General features: G+C 34.3%; 1 long non-coding RNA gene across 1 annotated transcript; it reads right to left on the bottom strand.

The window, feature by feature from the left end:
• Positions 1-1,018: 1,018 nt before the first annotated feature.
• Positions 1,019-17,279, bottom strand: LOC138703794 (uncharacterized). Its single transcript, XR_011333266.1, has 2 exons — positions 3,551-17,279; positions 1,019-3,316 (listed from the first exon to the last, which is right to left on the bottom strand). It is a non-coding gene; the product is annotated as an uncharacterized lncRNA (long non-coding RNA).
• Between the last annotated feature and the right edge of the window lie 652 nt (positions 17,280-17,931).

Genomic DNA, 17,931 nt, shown 5'->3' with positions numbered 1-17,931 from the left:
TTCCTTTTACTGTAGTTCTAATCAGAATGCCAGCATCAGAGAGAAACTTTAAAAGAGATGATGTTGCTATGGCTTCCAGCTTCTGTTTGAGTTTGTCCATTGTTGCTCTAGACTTTAAACCATGTTATCTATACAGGGTGTTTCAAAAATAGAAGGCATGATTTCAGGTATGTATTCCTCATATGTAGACAGTACGAAAAGTTCATTACAACATGTGTTCGGAAATGCTTTGTTTCCGAGTTATGGCCTTCAAAACAGTGATTTTCACAGGAACGTTTTTCTTCCCGCAGGTAGTTGTCTTTACAGCAGATGTTCAAAAATGTCCACCCCCTGCTTGAATACAGGCCTCACATCGATGTCTCATGGCCCTGCGAACACTATCCCAAATTCCAGGAGTATTGCGTATTTCCTCACAACCTGCCACAATTCGATTCCGAAGCGATTCCATGTCAGGCATCGGAGACGAATACACCAATGATTTTAAATGTCCCCATAAGTAGAAATCGATAGCGTTGAAATCAGGTGAGCGTGAAGGCCAAGCAATTGGGCCACTTCTACCTATCCATCGATCAGGATACCTCTCCGGTACAAACGACGAGCCAGCACAGCATTGTCCGCCTTACCGTGCATGAAGTGCACTTCTGTCACCTCCTGATTTGAGTACATATCGCACAGTACAACGTCAAACACAACACTCAAAGTACCCTTCACCTCGGAATTAACTGTAAGAGTGTCCTCTTTTAATATCTTCTGTCACGGGGCCTACCTGCGGGAAGAAAAACGTTCCGGTGAATATCACTATTTTGAGGGCCATAACTCGGAAAGCAAGGATTTTCGGACACATGTTGTAATGAACTTTTTGTATTGTCTACATGTGAGGAATACATACCTGAAATTATGCCCTCTATTTTTGAAACACCCTGTATAATCTGTAGAGTTTCGTAACTTAAAAATGAATGATAAAGAACAGGGATAGCAGTAGGACAGTCAAACAAATACACAACATTTTTTGAGCAAATACAATTAAATGACTCCAAATTTATTTGTTGCTGAAACAGACAATTCAAAATTGAAAGTCAGTTTCTTTCCTATGGTATGAAAAGCACTTAAGAATATACCATTAGCTACGAACATATTATTAAACATTGATTTATTCAAACTTTTTGAGTATTTACTATTGAAGTTGATAGATTTTGATAATTACCTCCTTGACATAAAATCATTTCCGGCAAGTGGCTTGAGAAACTGTAATGAAATATATTATAAATTATAACTACCTTAAAAACCAGCAGTAAAAACATTTAAATAATACAATAAATATGCTGCAAGAGAATTTTACACTTTCAGACATCCTTTTATAATTCTGTTACAAAACAAGATAAAACCAGAATACTGAAACCATTCACTGATAAGTGTTCTACAATATACCTCTCCTTTGACTAATGCGGACAGTCATATTTTTGCTTCAGTTCTGTGATTTTACGTATGTACACAATATTATATTGGATACTCCATTATTGGCAGTTGTTGAAAATAAGAGCTATCTTATAACAAAAAATATATTTTAACAACAAATTTAATATACAGACAGTACCCGTTTTTTTTATATTTCGATTCCATTTCGTATGTAAAAATAAAATAAGCTGAAAAATACACTTTCATCATAGAGTAAAGTTAATGCAAATAATGAAATTATCTTGCAAGAGCAATATGCCAAGAAAACAAAGATGTTTCTTCTGAAAACGGGGAGAGTCTGTACACAATGCATAGGCTAGTGACTGCAACGAAAAACACTTTTAAATTTGAAAGAGAATTTAAATATAAAATGTTTGCGTGATTAAGTAATTCCTTGCTAAGATCTGTAGCTATATAACAATCTGAAACTACATAGCAATTTTTAATTATATATTATATTGGAAAAACTGCACTAATCTATATTTGAGACAGTTAAGAATTTGTAAATTTGGTTTCTAAATTCTTACTGTTGTCTTTTTAATGGTATCTTAATTTAAGTTTAGATCGTAAATTTACATGATGAATAAATCAACGTGTTTTCTGTCATAACGTCTGAAAAGAGGGTTTATAGTAATATCTCTTTTTCAATATTTCAGACATGTTTGGGGTTTTGGAGTGATTAAGAGAATTGAGCTCGTAGGGTTGTGAAATGATATAACTGTAGTCGTAAGTAAACTGGTTCTCCAGGCTGCAATGCATTATCATTCCTCCATGTGAATGATAAGCTAATTTTCTTAAGAAATTTTAATTATTGTAAGTTTTTTTGTTAATAGGATGGAAGAAAACTATTAGGTCTACACATCAAATTAGTAATATTATATTGTATATTCATATTATATTGCAACTTCAATAAAAATCGGTAGGGCCTACCACAATGCATATTCGACAATTGAATAATTATTCTTGCATATTTTACAATATTTTACATTCATTATGACATTGTTAGAACCAAAAATTAAGTTTTACAGAGCAAAAAGTACGTTGAACAGGGTTATATAGGTTAGGTATTGTTACATTTACAGCCATCTTGTGAAATCGATTTCTCGAAATATTACGATCTACGAGATTGGGTTCTGAATCGATCACTACCTTCGGAAGTTCGATTTTATTAAACTGTTTCATTTAAATATAAATTCAAACCACAACAATCGCGTCTACAGAAGTGCATTCACAAAACTCACTGAAACGAAGGGTGACCGATGCCTAGCGATAACTCATTTATTTTATTTTCTTTCGAATTTATTTTAAGTAATTTTTAACTGCTTATTAGGCCCAATTTTGTTAAATAACATTTTTTTTGTAGCAGGATGAATTATTATTACGTTAAACTGAATAGTTCGTTACTTATGCATTCTTTAAACTGAACATTTTTAACATGTAAATTAATAGTAAAATGGCTGGGACTAAAAAATTATTTAGTTATTCTGAAAAATTCGTAATTGCGGCATTCGTAATAGCGGCATTTCACTGTAGTAATAATCTTATGGTGGGGGTAAGTGAGCTAGCTTGCTACAAGTAGAAGCATAGCGAGGGAGGGAAGCTTCTCTTTCTCTCCTGAGATGCTGGAAGATTTCACAAGATAACGGATGGCCTATAATATGTCTTTCATTCAGTTGTATCTTTGTTCTCTATATTTAGTTTCCTTCTTCCAATCACAGGTCACTATCTCGCTACATGGCACTTCCAATTACAGCTCATTACTCTCACAAACATGGCTTCCCAAGCAACATGGCACCTGTTGTCCTATAAAGTGCTTCATAAAGCTAGAATTTTGTACTTTTCCTATGCAAGTCTTTAACCTCTTCCCTTACTATCTATTTTACCAGTTTTGTGAAAAAAAGTGTCATATTTTTTTTATTTTCGAAAAGAGATTATTGAATATTGCAGAATCACTGTACATCACTAATTTTCTTACATACTTAAAAAATCACTATGAAATAGACAATGGGACTCAAACGAGTTAACTCGGGTTAATAAATTTTGACACATGTTAGCAACCCGAGTTAACTCGGGATAATAAGGGAAGTGGTTAAACTTTTTTCTTCTCAAATGCAATACAAGTCCAGCTCTTTACTTTATTGAAGGATATTTTCCACACTTAACGCAAAATGTTTACATATTAAGTAAAAGGTAAATGAACAAGTAGATCTATGTTCTTCTTAAAAATAACGTAATAGCCAATTTCGATATAACGAAATTTCACTATAACCAAGTTATTTCAGAGATCTCTATGATTTCGTTATACTGTATTTTACTAATAACATAATCCGGTGATATTTCCAAAATACTATGTAACGGTACTAATAATAAATAACAAATGAATCACGAGAATGAAAACAACACAGTCAAATTAGCAAGGAATTACTGTATGTACCTAATGAGTATTTGTATAAATATTTTAACAACACTTATAACAACTTCAGAATACACTTTTAGAACAAAATTTGCGTCATCCAATATGTCATTAGACAAAGGAGTTACACTTCTCTTAGTCTTTCAAATTTGACTGGTAAGAGTCACTCAATATAAAAATAGCATTGGGATAATAACACAGCTCTCAATACAAGGTACTTGTTGTAAACATGCCACAGTTCATTCCCCTATCAAGCATTTTTCTTTTTCATAGCAATATTAATTTATCATACAAGTATGTGTTTGAATAAAAATCTCGTGTGTATTTCTGCTACATGTTGGACACATGGGCAGAAAACACAGATTAATACAAGATGAAATGATAGATACATTGTTTAAGCCACATGTATCTTTGTATTCAAGAAGCTGAACACATCAAAGACTGTTACAATGACAGATTGTTATCCTTTCACGGTACAGATACATTATAATTTTCTTCAAGACAATTCTTAAGACAATTCTAGTGTAATTCTTGACTACATTAGGACACAACTGAGTAGGATATCTCTTCTGATGTGACTAGTAATGACTATCTATATATGACGCACTTCAGTTGTCTATTTTCCAACAGACGAAAAAAGTAAGATATTCCGCCATTTGAGATGGACATTTACGCATAACAGCACTAAAACCTTAAACCTATTCGACACAACCATTGCGAAAACCTTAAATCTTGGAGACGACTTCCTTTTTGCTTTGTAGATTATATATCCCCACAGAAATGTACCTCACAGTACGTGCATAAGCTCTCTAATATAACATAACAGAGCTCTGTCATGGCAAACAATATTAATTCCGCAAGAATTTCTCATGCGGTAAGAAAAAATTACCGTATTCTAAATTTAACAAATAGGGGAACATGGGGCAGGATAGGGTAGTTAATATTTGAATGCTTTTATTTGGTATCAAATAATGTAAATGTATGGGTTTTATGACATATGCTTTTATTACACTGTAAACAAGTAAAAATATATGCACTTCGAGTGAAATCCGGTCATTATAACCTTAAAATAAATTAGTTTTTCGAAATGTGTGTTTTGCCCCGTTCTGCCCCACATATGGGGCAAAATGGGGTATCTATTTTTTGTAATAATTAAATGGCAAAAGTGACAAAAATTATATACTGAAAGTGTGAATACTACAACATTTTACAAGTTTACTTGAGAAAGTCATTCGCAAAATACGCAAATGTGCGTGGCATCCTCGTCTACTCCTGCGCAACAATTGTGAGCCCATTTCAGACATGATACGCATCTAATCCAACCTTCTTCTGACAAACAACAGAACGAACAACCCATTACAGGAGGTGAAATTTAATTAAATATGACGTGGGGCAGGACGGGGTACTGCCCTGTTATGCCCCACAGTCACAATTTCTAAGTTATGAGGTATTGGTAGGAAAAATAACGCACGAAATTTAAGAAAGTTTCGGAATTAAAAGCCAGGTAAGTACTTTATAATATAACATTAAAATAGATTATCTAAATAAATCTCATTTCTACTTACATGTGACAAGAGAACACTTTAAAGTTGCAAATGAATGATACAATATGATGCAGCTACTGAATAACATGCAACAGATGCAAGGAATGGCAGTAAGTGTTGTGTGATGATATATTTACATGAGTTGACGAAGTTCTAAAAAAAAATTCGGTAGCTTACAATACTTGTTGGGAAGATAGAGGCTATACCCCGTCCTGCCCCATATTCCCCTGCTGATCTTTTCCATGACGAATATTTAAGTTTTTCCAATCGTGTGTTGATACATCCTGGAATTACTTATAGGATCCTTAATTAAGTTTGTAATACACAAGACGTGAAGGGTGTTAAGGCGAGAGGATGATGTATTTTTTGGTGAAAAATGAGTAAATTAAAAAAAAAAATCATTTAAAATACTCTGTGATATGTGTGGAATGCATAGCATAACATTTTGTGGGTATTTGTGCCCTTATCGGATGTTGAGTCGCAATTTTTAAACTTCCTGCGTTACGGATTTTTAAATCACCCGCCCACTTTTATTGTTGTTTCCCGTAAATTAAATTTTTAAAATTTGTCTGTTTCTTTAAAATACCCTTTGATGTGTGGAATGCATTACATAACATTTTGTGGGTATTTGTGCACTTATCAGATGTTGAGACGTCATTTTTAAACTTCCTGCGCTATGGATTTTTAAATCACACGCCCGCTTTTATCGGTTTCCAGTAACTTCATTTTTTTTGCTACATTGCCAGACAAAAATGGATATAAATTCTGAACTATTAAAGATACATGCATGAAATTTAGAACACATATTCTTTAGACTATCAGGAAACCTTTCTCTATAACAGAATTTTGTTAATTGATTTCATTTTAAAGATACGTCCGTTTGTTTGCAAGAAAGGAAATCAGAAAATTGTTATTAAATTTTAATTGTTTATTTTACAAACGCAGGGACTAATATCAAAATTCTGTTATAGACAGTTTGTAGAACATGCTTTTGCAAATACATTGCAAAAAACGTTTGAATCTATCTTTAAAAACGGTTTAGATATATTGGTTTTAGTACAATCCTGCATTGGGTATATTTTTTTCAAATTTGGGTCCCTGAATTTTTTTTTTCAAAATAATTTTATTTGGTTGAGTTGTCAAAGCTATGAGCTCTCTACATACAGAAAATTTAATATTTTACACCAAATAGGAAAAAGTTAAAAAAAATACCATCCTCTCCCCTTAATGTTGAAATGGTCACATTTATTAGTAGTGAAACTGGAAATGTGAGTTTTACAATCTATAACTCAAAGTTTTATAGTATCTCCCGAAAATATTGTTTAGCTGCTCAGTGATTCATCATTGTCATGCTTGCCAGCCAGTGTCTCAGCTCTGTCTTCGACATTGCACTAGCCTCAGTGGCGGTTCCTCGGGGGAGGGAAGGGAGGAATGTCCTCCTCAAATTTTTGTTCTTTTGAAAGTAAATACAAAATAAAATATGTTCCTTGAAATTCAAGGAAGATTCGATAATTTTTAAGTTCATAGCTATATGAAAACCTCGGTTGATCGAGTTTTAAACGATGCGTGCTCATGTGCCGCTAGAAAACTGTGAGAAAGATGCGAGATTGTGTGGAGGAAAGCCAATCCATTCCTCCTTTACTGCAGTTAACACACATAGACAACAGCGCACTAGCGGCCAGAGAAAGAAGCAGAGTTTTAAAGCAAGTAAATGAACGGAGAGGGAGGAGATCCTCCTCTGAATCAGCGCATGGGCGGGAAATAGAAACCAACTGGTCGTGCAGCAAGCTCGCTACCGCTGCCATCTAACAATCTTACATTCAACCAGACTATAACACATCTAGGAGGAGGCACAATAAAAAAAGTTTTAACACAAAGCTATGAAAGACACCATATAAACTTTTCTTAAAATTATAAATCAAAAATATTATTCATTCCACTTTATATAGGCTACTATTCATAGTTTGAAACTTTCAAGGATATTTGAAAGTTAAAGTCGGGTTTATATAAAACAAAGAGGAAGTAGTTCTACGTTAGTATCGCTGATCTTTCGGCTCCTGAAATTTACTTCCAATCACTGTGTACTAGACAGGGCAACAGCCAAGTTGTCAGTTTTGTACAAATATATTTGAAATTGAAAGTAGGTACTCCAAACTACATTATTTTTAACATAAAAAATTAATTGGCCACCGGCACTTTGAACAATAATGGTAGTATGACTTTACACGAACTGATACGAGTATTCTTCAAAAGCATGTGATACTGAACTTGTAAAATGTACATGTGGCAACACAGACCACGTGGGTGGGTGCAGTGTTCTCGCTTTCCTCAGATTATTTCCCATTCTCATTTCCGCGGTTCCTGTTACGTGTTAGTAGCTAGTCTCTTCCAACACGTGTGATGTTGTAGTGTGGGCGAAAAATGCTGCGAGATGAATTTCCTTGTAATTGTTAATTTGTGCAATTATTCAACAATGAATGGAAGTGAAAACATTATATATTTTGGAAAATTTAGGAAACTCAGTTTACAAGAACAAATTAGTGCTATACAGAAGAGAAGACAACCCCAACACTACCTGGTCTTACATGTAGGCCTATGCATGTTGGATAATTTATAGCACGTTTCATTCAAGAAGGTGTCATTTCGTCCTGTTATCTTCTTTCCTCCTCTTAAGAAATACACAGGAGCCGCCACTGACTAGCCTATAAGATGTTTTTATGCATGATATTTCTGTGAGACGAGGTACACTGTTGAAAGGCTAGAGCAGGGATGTCAAAGTGCCTGTATTACATGCTCATACTATATGCAATACAAATCCAACAAGGTTCATTCTTTGACGAGATAAAGTAAAATCATCGCTCTTAAGGAAATGCTATCTTGAGAGATGCAGTGCAGGGCTAGAGATCCATCTTTCCACACTGGTAACCTGGGTTTGAATTCTGGTGGGTCCAAATGAAATTTTTTGGTGGACGAAGACGATGCTTGGAAGTAAGTTTCCACGGAAATTCCTATTTCCCCTACCAATAATCCACCACTGTTCCATGAATAATCATCATGCAGTACTGTGTAGTTCGCTTCCCAGGTGCACAGAGGGCAACACCTGTGACGGAGAAAAAACTACAAGCTTCAGTGTATCACTCTTAAGGTACGGTCACATATCGCTACTTTTGCAGCGCAACTTTTGTACTGCAGCTGCAAAAGTTGCGTGTCATGTTCACACGTAAGCCAAAAGTAGCGTGCTGCAAGCTACTTTTCGTGCTGCGCAACCCGAGTGCTGCAAAAGTTGCAACTGGAGGTTGCGAGTTTGTTCACACGCAAGGCGCTACTTTTGCAGCCGCAGTCATGCTGCAGGTTTCCATCTCCGTGTTGACTTCTCAATATACATTTTGTGGTTATGTTTGCATTATTAAGAAACTCATGCGAAAGCTTACTTATCTATTATTTGCTTTTCTGTCGTATCTAGTATTCAGAAATTGACATTATTTTTACTATAAAGCTTTTAAAAACGCCTATATACTTAAATGATAACCAATAGAATATTCACGTAATCAATGTTGGCAACCCTCCTGTTTGGAACTACACTACGGAAAATTTTAAAAATGAATTATATCGTCAGCAAATATGCTCAGACTGTGTTGTGCAATTTAATAACTGTTCCAAATAATTTATTTTCATCACATTTAACATTAAAATATATCCAATCAATAAAAGTATCATTGGCACATTTGGGTGGTAACACTGGTCGCAACACCATCAAAAGTTTCAACAAAACCGATATCAAAAATGTTGCGGCTGCAACCCTGAGAACCCTGTTCACACGTCGCTACTTTTAAGTTGTGCACAGCATGGAAAAGTAGCGAGCAGCAGGTTCGGCAGCCGCTACTTTTCGGGTTGCACCGTTGTTCACACGTCGCAGTACAAGAGTTGCACAGTTTTTTGTACTGCAGCGCTGCAAAAGTAGCGACGTGTGACCGTACCTTTAGATGGGGATGTTTGGATGAACAACGCAAAGTCAAGTCCTGTCATTTAATAAAAAACATTGTGAAAGATGTATGATGGGAAAAACGTAAAAAAATTTCCTTGAAAATTTCCAAATTTCAAGACATCAGTGCCGAACAAAAAGAGAGCCAAATGTAGATATGTTTTGAAGAGAGACTGTAGAGCATACTGCAGATGTCGAGAAAGTCTAGTCGTGAATTAGCACAAGTAGGAGTATCAGAAACATCTGCACATGTGGCAGAAATGTTAAAAATTAAGGTCTAACAACACTAATTCTGTCAATAGATATTAAAGTTAGACTGCACATAGTTCCAAGTCAGTAAAAGATGGGACAGTTCATCGGAAACAGATGTTTTATACTGGCAAAGCCTGATGGCTATGTTAGCAGCCAGAACAATAAGGGTCGATTTCTAAAACGAGGTCTAGACCACGAACATGGTTTTAAACCGCGTTTGGATTTATAAAACGAGATCTTTTTCATTTTTCTGAGCCTTGGCTCGAAACCATGGTCTGAAGCAGAGACTACGGCTGGGGTAGGTTTAAAACCAGGGCTTCATGTACCAGTATACAAGATGGAGGTAATAGATCAGCTGGATAATTATCAAAGGAAAATTTGTGTCTACCAGTATTAAATCCCCAGATTAGAGTGATGAGAGACAGGAATAATCCTTTGTAACTATATAACGACGATAATTTCAGGCGAATATTTTCGATTTTCGAAGGAATCAATGCAAAATTTAACAAGAACGCTAAATAATAATCTGCAACGAACTAAAAGAGACACCAGGTTGACAAGTTTTTTACACCTTGTTGCTTTGAGGGACGTAAGATACAATATTTTATACTAATTACACCTTTATGTCTATAAGACAATATAACTTAATTCTCAGTCTTTACAGTAGTTTTGGACATTTTATTTAATACTTGAATATGATGTGGACTTACAAGAATATGTATGAAGCAAACGTGATTTTGTCTTCTTATTTTAAGTTTTATGCTACTGGGACTTTCCACGAGTAGGCCTTATTATATGTGAAAATAGAACCATACAACATTATAGTTTCAATTGAAATTTTAATTGTTAATATTTAGGTTACTGATTCGTTAGACCCGGGTTTTCAGGTAGTTAATGTTGGTAGTAGTTATGAACAAATGATAAATCACAACATAAACGCTCGATTTGTGCTAATTATTTGGGCAATATCATTCTGGTACCTAAAAATCCGTTCCCTTTTGAATATTAATTAATGCTAGTATTTCAAATATATTTTGTAAATTAGTAAATATAACAATACCTTAGCTGAGAACAAAAAAATGTGACTTACTACAATTCAATAAAAATATTAATCCCAATGTTCATTTATTTCTAATATCGACTGTTTACAAGAATAAAAATCGATTCTTAGCTACGTTGCCATATGTAAAACCCACGAACCTCGGTTTCTTCTCAAGCCGCATCTCGACTTCATTTTAGAAATCGCATAAGGATTCAGACCTCGATCGCGGTTTAAAAGCCGAGGTTTGGAACCATGATTTCGTTCGTGTTTTAGAAATCGATAAGTATTCGAATTCAGAAAATCCTGATAATATCATCCCCTGCCACTTTTACCAAAAATGAGTTAAGGTGCTTAGAATAAATAGCCCAGCACTGCACATCGACTGTAAAAGTTCTGTGAGCCTCAACAATTTTTTTCCCTCCGATAAGTTAGTTTAAACTTTGACTACCGTATTCACTACAGTGTTGGATAACTGCCTCTCCTGTAAAGTTAGCAAAATGGTGCTTACAATACTCTGTCTTGCAAGGGACAATACTGTGTATCAGGTATCCTTATATGAGTTGAAAATCGAAGTATGATGCACATGATGATAAGTGAATAGGCTGGTGATAAATGCCAGGAAGGTAGCCATTACAAAAGGCCATGAATTGTTTCCTTCCCATCATTTAAACCCTTCATTACCACATAATTCCATATGTCATTCACCTGCTTTCAATGGCAGAACTACCACCTATATGGGAAGTTTCATATATGCCCTTTACAATAACAAACACATTGGAATTTCAATACGACAAATCATACCAAATACCTTACTATAATAATACCGGACAGCTAGCAGTTTTGCGTGCGAACGACACTGGTGCTGCTACCTACCTGCCGGTGTAGAGATACTCGCGAAATAAGCTGTAATCAACTGCAATGTATATTGTTGCTGGGCTAGTTAATAGTTCTATTAATTAGTGCTGTGTTAAAATGTCAGGGTGTATATGTGCTGTTTATAATTGTGACAATTGCAGCATTACAAATTGCTCCAAATCGTACTTTCGATTTCCGACAATTCATAAAACGTGAGTCAACAACATTCTTTAGTAGGCCTAATTCCTTCGTCTTTGTGTGATAGAAAAACACAAATTAGTTTTTAATTTAGACCTAATAAATGAATAGAAGTTAAAATGTATTGGATTTTAAGGTTTTATCAAATTAAGTTTTATTGTTGTCACATGCCTTTACTAATTATTACAAGCATCAGATTACTATCAATTTTATCTTTGCAGTTGTCAGCAATGCATATATAAAACATTACTGTAAATTCATTCCTAATATCAGATTGATTTTGTCTCGGTAAACCAAAGAAAAAATATGTAACAATTAATTACGGAAAGTAATATGAAGTATGCAATATTTCTCATAATATGCAGCTTTGATATAAGATAATAATTTTACATTAAATACTATTCAACATTTCTTAAGTGTTTCATATATAATTCCACATTAGTAACTCACGTTTTAAACAATAGTCCGAATCTCGCTATGTTAATATTTGTGTATGTGGACGTAATTCCATCCCTCTCCACTAGATGTCAGGTCCGCGATATTTCGCACTTACGTCAATGCTGCTAGTATACAGCTGTCCGGTATTATTATAGTAAGGTATTTGATTATACAATGATTAAATACAAACACACACACACACACACACTCTCATACAAACAAAAAGTTATTTTTTACATTATTTCCGCAGAGAAGGTGATGTCTCAAAGCTCATCACTAGCAATAATCCAACAAGATTATCATGTTTAGGCTTCATTTGTTACATTTCAAATTAAATGCACCTAAAATGAAACAACTGAAAATCATTAAACACTTCTCTTTTGTGAATGAAACAAGTAAAATGGTGTTTTTACCTTATTTTTAACAAGATTTCAGTGATTTCAAGTGTCCTGACTGTTCCATAACTCAGTTACTCAGATAAAAAAAATTAAATAATTAAATTTTTTTATTTTAGTTTCTTACCAAACAATAAATAGTGTATCTTTCCAATGTCTAATATTAAACTTGATAACATCAGGTGGGCTTCCATGGATATATCCACACTACGTGACACTGGTTTACGTTTTGCTACATGAAAATTATATGTATATTAAGTAGCTTAAGTAGAGTAACATGGATCATAAAGGTAGTTCCGTACTTAAATCTTCTTTAAGGCTATGGATCGGTAAAAATAACGAAAAAAAAAAAAAAATTAGAAATTAAAATTTTGCTTTTAACTCTAAAAAAAAATAAAATAATGTTTCAGTTTTCTATATCTGTGCTTATATTGGCCCTATGAGAATTTAAAGGGACCAGCGCATGTATTGTATTGTATTTATTAACATTCCATGGTATTCATACATTGCTTTACAGCTAGAATATGGAACAAGTCAAAAAACTTAATACTATTATAAAGTCTTAATTTACAGTCACAGTCTAGATGAAATATATACAAACGAGATTTACAATATAGTCTACTAGTACAACACAAAGTTTTAGTATCAATTTCATGAAGTGTTATTGAATGTCATGAATTCACGTACAGAATAGAAGGCGTGAGAAATTAGGTACTTCTTTAATTTGGCCCTAAATAATCTTATGTTTTGAGTTTCATTTTTCATATCGATAGGGAGGCTATTAAAAATTTTTACTGCCATATAACACACTCCTTTTTGAGAGCACAATAGACTTGCCAATGGAGTATGAAAATCATTTTTTGACGTGTATTTATGCTATGAACTGTTGAATTATTTACAAAGTTTTCACGATTACATACGAGGAAGATTATTAATGAAAAGATATACTGACAAGCCATGGGCATTATTTGTGTGGAGCTGAAGCTCTTTAAACTGATGCTCAGCTGTCATACTGACAGACTTTGTTCTAAATAATTTTATTTTTCATTCAGTTCATATTTCGCGTTGTTATCTAGGAGAAAAATGTGTGTGGTAGATCTATATAGGAAGGGAGGATGTTATCATATACATGCTGTACTTTGATACTCGTTTTCTCGATTTTCCAATTTTCAACATTTTGTAACATTCAAAATGCTCTAATGAATGCAGTTTTTCTCCAATCTCAGTGAAATTTTGCACAAAAGTCCACCAAAGCATGTGAAGTAAACTGACACATGTGTTTTCTTCTGCTATTGAGTATTCAAATCACCATGTGTTTAGGATGTGATAAGTCTTAAAAAATTGAAAATGTAGTAACTAAAAGGATAAATATTTTTTTTCTCAAAAAGTAATTCGAAAAATATGAAAGCATTTTTGGCTGCAAAAGGGTATCTGTCGGATACAGGGGGGAGAGCCATTAATCCTTCCCATTGAAGGCTTTAAGGAACCAACCTGGACAAATACCCAATGTCCCATCCCTACCTTCCCGTGGTGCAGCTGTTAGTAAGCATAATTTTACAAGGGAGGGGCTACTCATCAATTAGCACTGGTCAGCTTGATGAGTTAATGACCGAATTTGGTATAATTTTCCTGTATTCAATACCTAATTCTCTCTTTACCCTTTCCTATCCAGTCCTCTGACTGAACTCTTACTTTCTTCGACCCCGACAGCATTAGAGCATTCGAGGCCTAGGGGTTCATTTCCCTTTCCTTCCTCCTCTTTCTACTTTTCTGTTCCTAGTGCTGACCTGCTATGGCACTAAAATCGTCCTCCAGTGGCTTAAGGAGGGGAAGCTGGTGATCAACAAGATCTCCCAGCTAGGTCCAATGGACCCATCGACCAACAGCAGGTGTGGTCCTCCAGACATTCTGGGGGTTGTGTGTGGATGAAGTAGCCACCAAAACGTTAAAATATGGTGTTCACTTAAATCGGCTACAACTTGCCATTTAACTCCAATATGAAATGAGTACCATTAAGGGAAAATTATCCGGAGGTAAAATAGTCCCCCAATCAGATCTCCGGGCGGGGACTACTTTAATAGTACAGAATCAAGAAATGGATTCGGAACACCTCAAAATCTGTGCTTCAGTGGCTGGCCATGATAATATCTTTGAAAAATATTGGAGTGCAAGAGGTCAAATGACTTTATTGTCAAACGCCTGGCATTAGAAAACAACAACAACATATTTTACATACATCAGGAATAAATTAAATATCAATTTAAAGAAAAATTATGTAAACTTTGAAAATTGGGATAATTATAATTCAATATTAATTATAAAATAAGCTAATTGCGATATCAAAGTGAAAATTTGTGTATAGCATGTACAGACTGACAAATCGAACTATGTGAGCGCTGGCTGTCTTGGGGAGGAGCAAGTGAGAAAGCACGGGGGGAAGGGAGAGAGCACTATGCACTATGTACTTGCAGGTCCACTCACAGTTTGTCAAACCTGCTAACAAAAGTATTAAAAGGTTGCCTAGTTGCCTGCAATGCTAGCATAATGGAACCTTCCTAGCCGACAGTCGAGGCAAAAATGGTTTTAATTTATTAAAATGATTATTAAATCAATTACAGTTCTTACAGGACTTTAAGAGTAAAGCTTAATAAATGCTTAAAAATTTAATAAACACCAAACTGCACGTTTTCAAGAACTTTCATGTTCTCTTACTATTTTTAGCACTGAAATTAACAGCTCCTATTCTCCTTGATGCCTACATCACAAGGTTAGCATACCTACTAAACTTAACTAAGGGTCGAATTCATAGTCGTCACTTATAAAAAAGTAATAAGCGTTTCCTTAGCACTTATTTCAGATCGTATTGCAGAGACGCTACTCATTCATATGCCCTGAGCATTCCCTTGACATCGAAAGAAATATGGCAACATGGCTAGACGCGAGCGCTTTCCTACATTCAATTGTTTTTCAGCGCCTTCAAATTGTTAAATCGGCATTACTGTCATACACAAACACAGAAGTAAATATTATAGAGCTAAAAATTATACAAGATGTCCAGAAAGCATTTTACAGAAAATAAAGAAATGAGCTAAGATAACTAGTTATGAAATATGGAGATATCGTCGAAAGTAAAAAAAAATTGATAATCGTTCTCTCCAAAAGAAGAAATTGACATGGAATAAAATTGCAGTTGAGTTTAATGCAAACTCCGGAAATATTCCTGTAAGTAAATCATTTTAATTTATTTTTCAGTTATTTTTATGCTAAACAAAGTGGAAGTGATATAATTACGCAAATTTTAACATCTTATTACTTGAGTAGAACGCAAACAAAAATGCAAATAACACTTTGTTGGGACGTGAAAATTTTTCGAAAAAAAAAAAAAAATGCGGCTTAAATCTACCTGAAATGCTGCTGTATCATAAAATCTCAAAGCAACCAGTACTTTCAGCAGCGGCGAAATCGGTAAGCCTCATGGTTGTATTGTGAATTTAAATGAGAGACACCAGAATATTCACAACAGTGTTCTTGTCGAAACGGTATCTCCTCTTAAATTGTTGATCATTATACATCTCTAAAGGGTTTTCCATGTCTCTGCTATATATTTTGCTTGCCGAAACTCATTTTCATTTTAATTACAGAACTCAATAAATTAAATTAAATCATAATCATCATCTATTGTATACCAAATCAGCTGATTACAATGCATATGAGGAAACACTTGAGTAAGCCGACAAGCTACCTTATTTGAATAAGCGTTCACTTCAGTGGGATTTATGAATTGGAAATTATTATAAGCAACTGCTTAAGTGTTTCCTTACGATAAGTATTGACTATGAATTCTGTCCTAAATGCTGTGACCATATACATAAACAAAAACAGTGATTAGCAGAATTACGACAACAATTGAATTTAGTAATATTAAATAGTAAACAACGGTCAGTAGAAACAACGATAGTTACAGACAATGTTACTGAGGAAACTCTTGAGTAAGCTGACAAGCTACCTTATTTGAATAAGTGTTCACTTCAGTGGGATTTATGAATTGGAAATTATTATAAGCAACTGCTTAAGTGTTTACTTACGATAAGTATTGACTATGAATTCGGCCCTAAATGCTGTGACCATATACATAAACAAAAACAGTGATTAGCAGAATTACGACAATAATTGAATTTAGTAATATTAAATAGTAAACAACGGTCAGTAGAAACAACGATAGTTACAGACAATGTTACTGAGGAAACTCTTGAGTAAGCTGACAAGCTGCCTTATTTGAATAAGCGTTCACTTCAGTGGGATTTATGAATTGGAAATTATTATAAGCAACTGCTTAAGTGTTTACTTACGATAAGTATTGACTATGAATTCGGCCCTAAATGCTGTGACCATATACATAAACAAAAACAGTGATTAGCAGAATTACGACAATAATTGAATTTAGTAATATTAAATAGTAAACAACGGTCAGTAGAAACAACGATAGTTACAGACAATGTTACTGAGGAAACTCTTGAGTAAGCTGACAAGCTGCCTTATTTGAATAAGCGTTCACTTCAGTGGGATTTATGAATTGGAAATTATTATAAGCAACTGCTTAAGTGTTTACTTACGATAAGTATTGACTATGAATTCGGCCCTAAATGCTGTGACCATATACATAAACAAAAACAGTGATTAGCAGAATTACGACAATAATTGAATTTAGTAATATTAAAGAGTAAACAACGGTCAGTAGAAACAACGATAGTTACAGACAATGTTACTGAGGAAACTCTTGAGTAAGCTGACAAGCTACCTTATTTGAATAAGTGTTCACTTCAGTGGGATTTATGAATTGGAAATTATTATAAGCAACTGCTTAAGTGTTTACTTACGATAAGTATTGACTATGAATTCGGCCCTAAATGCTGTGACCATATACATAAACAAAAACAGTGATTAGCAGAATTACGACAATAATTGAATTTAGTAATATTAAATAGTAAACAACGGTCAGTACAAACAACGATAGTTACAGACAATGTTAACTGAAGCTCCATTGTATTTAATAAATGGAACTGTAAGATATTTCTTTTGACAAACGGACACAGTGAAAAAATTTCCGAGACTCTAAAGTTGTCACGAACCCAGAAAGTTTACGAGTCATTGATTTGAGCTACTCTAAGATTTTAGCTTTACAGTAGAACCTCTATTATCCGTGGTAATGAAGGGGGTGGAGTGAACGGTTAATCAAAAAATCGGCTAATCCGTACCATAAAAGTTTTCATAAACTAAGTAGCTACATAATATTTTCGTAATTTCTTCCTTGATCTCTTTTAATACGATTACTAGTGGATCAGAAGCTCACCAATTTA

The sequence above is a fragment of the Periplaneta americana genome, chromosome 7 (genome assembly GCF_040183065.1).
Source record: "Periplaneta americana isolate PAMFEO1 chromosome 7, P.americana_PAMFEO1_priV1, whole genome shotgun sequence".
Classification (NCBI taxonomy): domain Eukaryota; kingdom Metazoa; phylum Arthropoda; class Insecta; order Blattodea; family Blattidae; genus Periplaneta; species Periplaneta americana.
Note: the sequence above shows the minus strand (reverse complement) of the source record. Positions and strands in the feature narration are given on the sequence as shown.